General features: G+C 51.0%; 1 pseudogene; it reads left to right on the plus strand.

Moving 5' to 3' along the window:
* LOC119356080 overlaps window positions 1-3,149 on the plus strand; it is a 3,868-nt pseudogene extending 719 nt beyond the window's left edge.
* The last annotated feature ends 6,198 nt before the right edge of the window (window positions 3,150-9,347 follow it).

Here is a 9,347-nt window from a genome sequence, read left to right on the forward strand (position 1 = left end):
GTAACAGATTCAAAAATATTTCGAGATATATCCCAACGGATTTCCATCTATACGGCGCGGGAGGGGGCCGCCGTCTATAAATGCCCACCAGGCCTCCTCCATCTCTACTCCCGCGGAGCCATCTATCCATCCATATCTCTTCTCCGCGCCATCCCATCTCGTCTCGTCTCCTGCCCCTCGGAGGTCGAGATGGCGGCGGCGGCGGCAGTGGTTGCCCTCGCGTGCGTCCTCTCCCTCGTTCTCTCCGCGCAGGCGGAGGCTCCCTACAGGTTCTTCGACTGGGAGGTCACCTATGGCGACATCAACCCGCTCGGAGGAGTTCCGCAGCAGGTGCATATACATAGTTTTGAGCCTAGCTAGCTATTGCTGCTCTAATCTGCGCTGCGTTTGAGGTTAACTGCGACGACGTGTGATTTTTGATCTGCAGGGTATTCTGATCAACGGGCAGTTTCCGGGGCCGGAGATCGACTGCCAGACGAACGACAACCTGGTCATCAACGTGCGCAACCGGCTGCCGCAGCCGTTCCTGCTTTCATGGCAAGTTCTTTTTAGCTTGCTCGAGACATTCTTCCTAAGCGTTGCATGCACCGGTTCAATCTGCATTAATTACTTCCTTCTGGTTTTTGATCGGTTTTAGCTTACTAGCTCTAACATCGTTGGACAACTTTAATTTGCATCAGTTCAGTTTCTTCCCCCTAAAAAAAGTTTAGTTTCTTTAATCTGCATTAGTTTACGGTGTCGTCCAGATCAAAAAAAGCGGCCGTTAAAAGGGGAGGTTTGTTTGCGTGTAGTAGCACTCAAGTCGCGCAGCGTCGTCTCGTTTAAGCTTTGCAACGCATCTGATCTTGAAACGGCGATCAGCAGGTCACTGAACATAAATAGATGCATGCCAAATTCCTAAACTGTCAATTGCAAACACAGAGAAGTAATTCTGTTACATGCATCACGATGTATCCTATTCGTGCTTAATTTGGTAGTACTTAATTACTGCAAGATATATCTCATATCACTTCTCCGGATATCTCGCGAGTACAAACAAGTTACCTGCAGCATTAATCAGTTAATCACTTTTATCCATCGTTTGCGCAAAGGCAAAAGTAACGTAACACGGATACTCATGAACAGGAACGGGATCCAGCACAGGAAGAACTCGTGGCAGGATGGCGTGTCCGGCACCAACTGCCCGATCCCTCCGGGCCAGAACTACACGTACCACATGCAGGCCAAGGACCAGATCGGCAGCTTCTTCTACTTCCCGTCGCTCGCCTTCCACAAGGCGGCCGGCGGCTTCGGCGCCATCCGCATCAACAGCCGCCCGCGGATCCCCGTCCCCTTCCCCCCGCCGGCCGACGAGTTCACCGTGCTCATCGGCGACTGGTACAACACCACCCACAAGGTACGTATGTCACCGAGCAAGGCGTTGGCTTGCACGAAACGCACTCATCTGTCGGCTCATTTCAGTTTTGGTGCGTGTAACCGATCGTCTTGGTTTTGCTTGTCAGGCTCTCCAAGCCATGCTGGACGACGGGAAGCTGCTGCCTTCCCCTGACGCCATCCTGATCAACGGCAAGGGCCCGGGGCGCGCCAACTTCACGGTGGAGCAGGGGAAGACGTACAGGCTGCGCGTCTCCAACGTCGGCCTGCGGAGCACGCTCAACTTCATGATCCAGGACCACAACGTGACCCTCGTGGAGGTGGAGGGCACCCACACGGTGCAGAACACCTACACCTCCCTCGACGTCCACGCCGGCCAGTCGCTCTCCGTGCTCTTCACCGCCGACCGCCCCGCCGGGGGCTACCACATCGCCGTCTCGTCGCGGTTCACCAACCACACCCTCAACTCCACCGCCGTGCTGCGCTACGCCGGCTCGACCGGCTACGCCTCCGGGCCGCCGCGTGCCGTGAACCAGAGCGACGTTGACTTTTCGCTTAACCAGGCTCGCTCCATCAGGTACGGATCACGTCGTCTCGACCGTCCGTTCTAGTAACGATAATCGGCGTGTTTGGGTCTGAGCTTGCTGTGGTGACCACGCGCAGGACGAACCTGATGGCGAGCGGGCCGCGGCCGAACCCGCAGGGCTCGTACCACTACGGGTCCATCAACGTGAGCCGCACCATCCGGCTGGCCAACTCGGCGGGGCAGGTCGGCGGCAAGCCGAGGTACGGCGTGAACGGCGTGACGTACGTGGACGCCGACACGCCCCTCAAGCTGGCCGACTACTACAACATCAGCGGCGTGTACCGGATGGGCGCCATCCCGGACGCGCCCGCGGCCAGCCACAGCGGGACGCAGAACGGGACCGGCGCCGACGCGGCGCTGAAGAACGCGACGGCCGTCATGGACTCCGACCACCGCTCCTTCGTCGAGGTCGTGTTCGAGAACAGCGAGGACAGCGTCCAGAGCTGGCACCTCGACGGCTACAGCGTCTTCGTCGTCGGGTACGTGCACATCAATTCATCATGACACTGATGCATATGTATATATACTCTGCTCCATGATCATTCTGCTCGTTGGTCCTCGTAGGATGGACAAGGGGGCGTGGAGCGAGGAGAGCAGGAAAGGCTACAATCTCGTGGATGCAGTCACGAGGTGCACGGTGCAGGTAGGATTTTCTTTCTTTTCATTCATGCTTAGTGGTGGTATCAAAATACTGTCAATGTGTTTTTATTCACCTATTTTGTTGTTGGTTTGCGAAGGTGTATCCGAGAGGGTGGACGGCGATCTTCATCGCGCTGGACAACGTGGGGATGTGGAACGTGAGGTCGGAGGATTGGGTGCGCAGGTACCTGGGCCAGCAGTTCTACCTCCGGGTGTACACGCCGACGCACTCCGTCCGCGACGAGCTCACCGTGCCGACCAACGCGATCCTCTGCGGCCGCGCTGCCAACAAGAGCCGCCTGCCATTCTCTCAGTAGTGAGCACTGAGCAGCCGCTGGCAGGGAATGATCCAATTGTATCAGAGTATTAGTAGTGGTATATGGTGTGCAAGTCGAACTGTCGAAGACTTAGTTTGGCTGGTTACTGGTTAGTTCTTAGTCTGGGCTTAGGAATTTACTCATGGAATTTCAGGCCTAAGTGGCCTCGGTATAAACAAGAAAGATATGTGATATCTCTTATCTAGGCTATTTCTGGATTTTGGCATGGATCACTTCGATGGAATCTTGTTTTCATAAAAACATTAAGTTTCTATCTTATTTTACAAGTCTTTGCATCAATATTTTTTTTAAACGATCGCAGCTCTCTGAACACACGCACACCCCTTATCCCACACAAGCCGCTTAAACTAAGTGTGTGCTAATAGTAAATGGATTATACATGGTCCATTTGGGCGATACATCTGCAATTTATAGCACACGGTTCACTCGAAAAAGGTGTGTGTGTGTGATGATTTCACGTTCGCTTACGTCACATGGTTCTATTTAGGTAAATGTTTGGAGATGGTGTGCCGGCGGAAGCTTCGGCCGGTCCAGTCCACGCGCGCACGCGCAACCCGCGCGCAACCCACTCGCGAGCAACCACGTGGCACGGTGGACCCAAGTTGACTAGTCCTTCTACGTTATCTCGCGGATCTCGCCCCATCCTCGTCTCCTGCGCCCATCGTTGCAGCACACAGCGCCGATGCCCGCATCTCCTGCCTCCATCACTGCAACGCTTGAGGAGCTCGCTGTCGGCCATGGAAGATCGAATCCCCGCGCGGCCATGGATGTAGATCTCACCCCGTTCGCCATTGGATGCAGCAAGGTCGTTGACCAATTCCATTCCCGCCGGTTGCAACTCCCACACGCCTCGTGCTTCTGCCTCGCCGCCGGTGAGCCGGGCGGCGATGAGCAACACCAGAGGCTTCTGCAGAAACCGTCGCACCCCCTCATGTTGTAACAGTTTACAAAAAAGCTTCATCCCCCTTGATGAAGCTTCAACCGGATGTTGAGAAAGCTACAAGCTGTCAGCGCCATCGCCGGAAAGCTACAACCGTTGACATGAAATGCTACAACCTTCAACGAAAAAAGCTTCAACCGAAACGACACAAAAAGCCTTGCCCAAGCGCTGCTAAAAAGAAAATAGCTACAACCATTGATAGAAAAGCTTCAACTGTAGTTGGAAAAAGCTCCAACCATTGAGAGAGAAAGCTACAACTAGACACCATGCAAATTAGAAAAGTTGCAACCGCTAACAGAAATGCTTCAATTGTAACAACATTTTGCTATGACCGTGTGACATTTTCAATGCGGTTGTAGCTTTTGCAATGGCCGGTTGTAGCTTTTTCGTTTGTCGTCCATGGCTTACGGCTTCACAGTTGAAGCTTTTTTCATTGTCGGATGAAGCTTTTTTCGTCGTCAGATGAAGTTTTTTTTTTGTCACCGGTTGTAACTTTTCTTTGGTCGTTCATAGGTTTCTGTCATACGATTTGAAACTTTTCCCATAGCTGGTTGAAGCTTTTTTCGTCGTAGGTTGCAACACTGGTCATCTCCCTGGGCGCTCGATTTTTTGTTGCAAGCGGGGGATGAGCGCCGGCGAGCACACCGGTGAGCACGCCGGTGAGCTCCGGTCGTCGCCATCGGAGCTACAACGGTTGCCACGGGAAGCTACAACCGCATGAGTGGGTGTTGCATGGGCGAAGCCGGTGACGAGGATGGCCGCCGAGGGCTGGGACCGGCGACCAGGGCGGCCGGCGAAGATGGGCGGCGAGGGCGGCGATCAAAGACGTGGAGGGCAGGCGAGGAGGTGGCGACGAGGGGGGAAACGTGTGCGGCCGGCGAGACGAGGTTCCTTTTTTCGCCCGCGCTCACGAGAGGAAGAAGACGACCTGATTTGGATAAAGATCCAACGGATAGGACGCGCCGATCTGACGGCTAGGGTTTGGACCGGCCGAAGCGTTCGGCCGGTGCGCCGGCGCCTAGCATCGCCCTTCTATTTATATATTATGTGTGATGCATTAGTCACAAACATTTCTTAGGGAGTTTCTCTCGAAAGAAGTGAGTGGGAGGAAACTAGAACTTGATGAGGTAACTGTACCTGCTCCCTTATTGGAAATTAGTCCATCATAGAAACCGCCGGTTCCTGTGACACCTACACCAATTAGTGAGGAAGCCAATGATGATGATCATGAAACTTCAGATCAAGTTACTACCGAACCTTGCAGGTCAACCAGAGTAAGATCCACACAAGAGTGGTACGGTAATCCTGTTCTGGAGGTCATGTTACTTGACCATGACGAACCTACGAACTATGAGGAAGCGATGATGAGCCAAGATTCCGCAAAATGGCTTGAGGCCATGAAATCTGAAATGGGATCCATGTATGAGAACAAAGTGTGCACTTTGGTTGACTTGCCCGATGATCGGCAAGCCATCGAGAATAAATGGATCTTCAAGAAGAAGACTGACACCAACGGTAACATTACTATCTACAAAGCTCGACTTGTTGCGAAAGGTTTTCGACAAGTTCAAGGAGTTGACTACTATGAGACCTTCTCACCCGTAGTGATGCTTAAGTCCGTCGGAATCATGTTAGCAATTGCCGCATTTTATGATTATGAAATTTGGCAAATGGATGTAAAGACTGCATTCCTGAATGGATTTCTGGAAGAAGATTTGTATATGATGCAACCTGAAGGTTTTATCGATCCCAAGGGTGCTAACAAAGTGTGCAACCTCCAGTGATCCATTTATGGACTGGTGCAAGCCTCTCGGAGTTGGAATAAACGTTTTGATAGTGTGATCAAAGCATATGGTTTTATACAGACTTTTGGAGAAGCCTATATTTACAAGAAAGTGAGTGGGAGCTCTGTAGCATTTCTAATATTATATGTGGATGACATATTATTGATTGGAAATGATATAGAATTTCTGGATAGCATAAAAGGATACTTGAATAAACATTTTTCAATGAAAGACCTCGGTGAAGCTGCTTATATATTGGGCATCAAGACCTATAGAGATAGATCAAGACGCTTAATTGGACTTTCACAAAGCACATACCTTGATAAAGTTTTGAAGAAGTTCAAAATGGATCAAGCAAAGAAAGGGTTCTTGCCTGTGTTACAAGGTGTGAAGTTGAGTAAGACTCAATGCCCGACCAATGCAGAAGATAGAGAGAAAATGAAAAATGTTCCCTATGCTTCAGCCATAGGCTCTATCATGTATGCAATGCTGTGTACCAGACCTGATGTGTGCCTTGCTATTAGTTTAGCAGGGAGGTACCAAAGTAATCCAGGAGTGGATCACTGGACAACGGTCAAGAACATCCTGAAATACCTGAAAAGGACTAAGGATATGTTTCTCGTTGATGGAGGTGACAAAGAGCTCGTCGTAAATGGTTACGTCGATGCAAGCTTTGACACTGATCCGGACGATTCTAAATCGCAAACCGGATACGTGTTTATATTGAACGGTGGAGCTGTCAGTTGGAGCAGCTCTAAACAAAGCGTCATGGTGGGATCTATGTGTAAAGAGGAGTACATAGCTGCTTCGAAAGCAGCAAATGAAAGAGTCTGGATGAATGAGTTCATATCCGATCTAGGTGTCATACCTAGTGCATCGGGTCCAATGAAAATCTTTTGTGATAATACTGGTGCAATTGCTTTGGCAAAGGAATCCAGATTTCACAAGAGAACCAAACACATCAAGAGACGCTTCAATTCCATCTGCGATCAAGTCCAGGTGGGAGACATAGAGATTTGCAAGATACATACGGATCTGAATATTGCAGACCCGTTGACTAAGCCTATCTCACGAGCAAAACATGATCATCACCAAGGCTCCATGGGTGTTAGAATCATTACTGTGTAATCTAGATTATTGACTCTAGTGCAAGTGGGAGACTGAAGGAAATATGCCCTAGAGGCAATAATAAAGTTATTATTTATTTCCTTATTTCATGATAAATGTTTATTATTCATGCTAGAATTGTATTAACCGGAAACATAATACATGTGTGAATACATAGACAAACAGAGTGTCACTAGTATGCCTCTACTTGACTAGCTCGTTAATCAAAGATGGTTATATTTCCTAACCATAGACATGAGTTGTCATTTGATAAACGGGATCACATCATTAGGAGAATGATGTGATTGACTTAACCCATTCTGTTAGCTTAGCACTTGATCATTTTAGTTTACTGCTATTGCTTTCTTCATGACTTATACATGTTCCTATGACTATGAGATTATGCAACTCCCGATTACCGGAGGAGCACTTTGTGTGCTACCAAACGTCACAAACGTAACTGGGTGATTATAAAGGTGCTCTACAGGTGTCTCCGATGCTACTTGTTGAGTTGGCATAAATCAAGATTAGGATTTGTCACTTCATTGTCGGAGAGGTATCTCTGGGCCCTCTCGGTAATGCACATCACTATAAGCCTTGCAAGCAATGCAACTAATGAGTTAGTCGTGGGATAGTGCATTACAGAACGAGTAAAGAGACTTGCCGGTAACGAGATTGAACTAGGTATTGAGATACCGACGATAGAATCTCGGGCAAGTAACATACCGATGACAAAGGGAACAACATATGTTGTTATGCGGTTTGACCAATAAAGATCTTCGTAGAATATGTAGGAGCCAATATGAACATCCAGGTTCCGCTATTGGTTATTGACCGAAGACGTGTCTCGGTCATGTCTACATAGTTCTTGAACCCGTAGGGTCCGCACGCTTAACGTTCGGTGACGATCGGTATTATGAGTTTATGTGATTTGATGTACCGAAGGTAGTTCGGAGTCCCGGATGAGATCAGGGACATGACGAGGAGTCTCGAAATGGTCGAGAAATAAAGATCAATATATTGGACGACTATATTCGGACATCGGAAAGGTTCCAAGTGATTCGGGTATTTTTCGGAGTACCGGGGAGTTACGGGAACACGGAGAAGAAGTATTGGGCCTCATGGGCCAAGTGGTGGAAGAGAGGAGGCAGGGCGCGCGGCCCCCCTAGCCCAAACCGAATTGGACTAGGGGGGCGCCCCCCTTTGCTCCTTTCCTCCCTCTCCTTCCTTCTCCCCTTCCCATTCCTTTCCTCCTAGTAGGAGTAGCAAAGGGGAGTCCTACTCCTACTAGGAGGAGGACTCCTCCTCCTGGAGCGCCCTAGGAGGGCCGGCCGGCCTCCCCCCTTGGTCCTTTATATACGGGGGCAGGGAGGCACCCTAGAACACATAAGTTGATGATTGATCCCTTAGCCGTGTGCGGTGCCCCCCTCCACCATAATCCAACTCGATCATATCGTAGCGGTGCTTAGGCGAAGCCCTGCGTCGGTAGCAACATCATCGCCGTCATCACACCATCGTGCTGACGGCACTCTCCCGTGAAGCTCTGCTGGATCGGAGTTCGTGGGATGTCATCGAGCTGAACGTGTGCTGAACTCGGAGGTGCCGTGCATTCGGTACTTGGATCGGTCGGATCATGAAGACATTCGACTACATCAACCGCGTTCCCATAACGCTTCCGCTTATGGTCTACGAGGGTACGTGGACGATACTCTTCCCTCTTGTTGCTATGCATCACCATGATCTTGCCTGTGCATAGAGATTTTTTTGAAATTACTACGTTCCCCGACACGAGGCACTGCTCGCACACTGCGAGAGTGCTGCTCATGGATGAGCACGACTGCATGGTGGACTCCCGTACATGTCGAAGAGAGGTTTTGGCTCCGTATGCCACGGTTATTTTCCCGTGTCACATTGTACGCATCGAAGGAGCGCAGTGCAGCGCGGAGAGCACCTCGGGAGTCTTCCATGGTGATTGCGAGGGTGGCGAGGGATTAAATCCAGGTAGAGGGCGAGGTGAGTGCGCCCTATCTTCCACTTCATCCCCTCGCTCAACCAGTGCGATGCGGCTGCTTTCCTTCCTCCAGATTCGAGCGAAGAAGAAGATGGTGGAAATCGAAGAGGAGAAGTTGTAGCGGTTCACGGGCGGGGATGCGCGCTAGCGAGCTCGCCTGTGCGAGATCGAATCCTGGTACAGAAGCAAGGAGGAGATGTACGCGGAAGCGTGTGCGATTCGAGATGGTTTGACGGAGGCGGAGGAGAAGTCACTCTTTGAGCGGGCAAGGCGTAGGCACTCACTGGAGATCCTCCTGTGGGCGATGGACCAGGTAGAGTTGCCGGTGAGGGCGGCGGCGAGGAAGTGGGCGGCGTTCACCTCGTTCGAGACCGTCCCGCTATCCCCTGCCATGAGCGCAACAGCGCTCAGATCTCACGAGGTGGTCCTCGCCCTCCCTGCTCCAGGGTCGGCCATGGCTCCCATTGTGATCCAGGACGAGCCGGTGGGTGCGCGTGCTCAAGAGGAGGCGGCACAGGCTCCGGTGCCTCCTCACTCGGCACGTCTGGCACCTCCTCCCCCTACTCCG

Source organism: Triticum dicoccoides, chromosome 2A (assembly GCF_002162155.2).
Source record: "Triticum dicoccoides isolate Atlit2015 ecotype Zavitan chromosome 2A, WEW_v2.0, whole genome shotgun sequence".
In the NCBI taxonomy this organism is placed as follows: Eukaryota; Viridiplantae; Streptophyta; class Magnoliopsida; order Poales; family Poaceae; genus Triticum; species Triticum dicoccoides.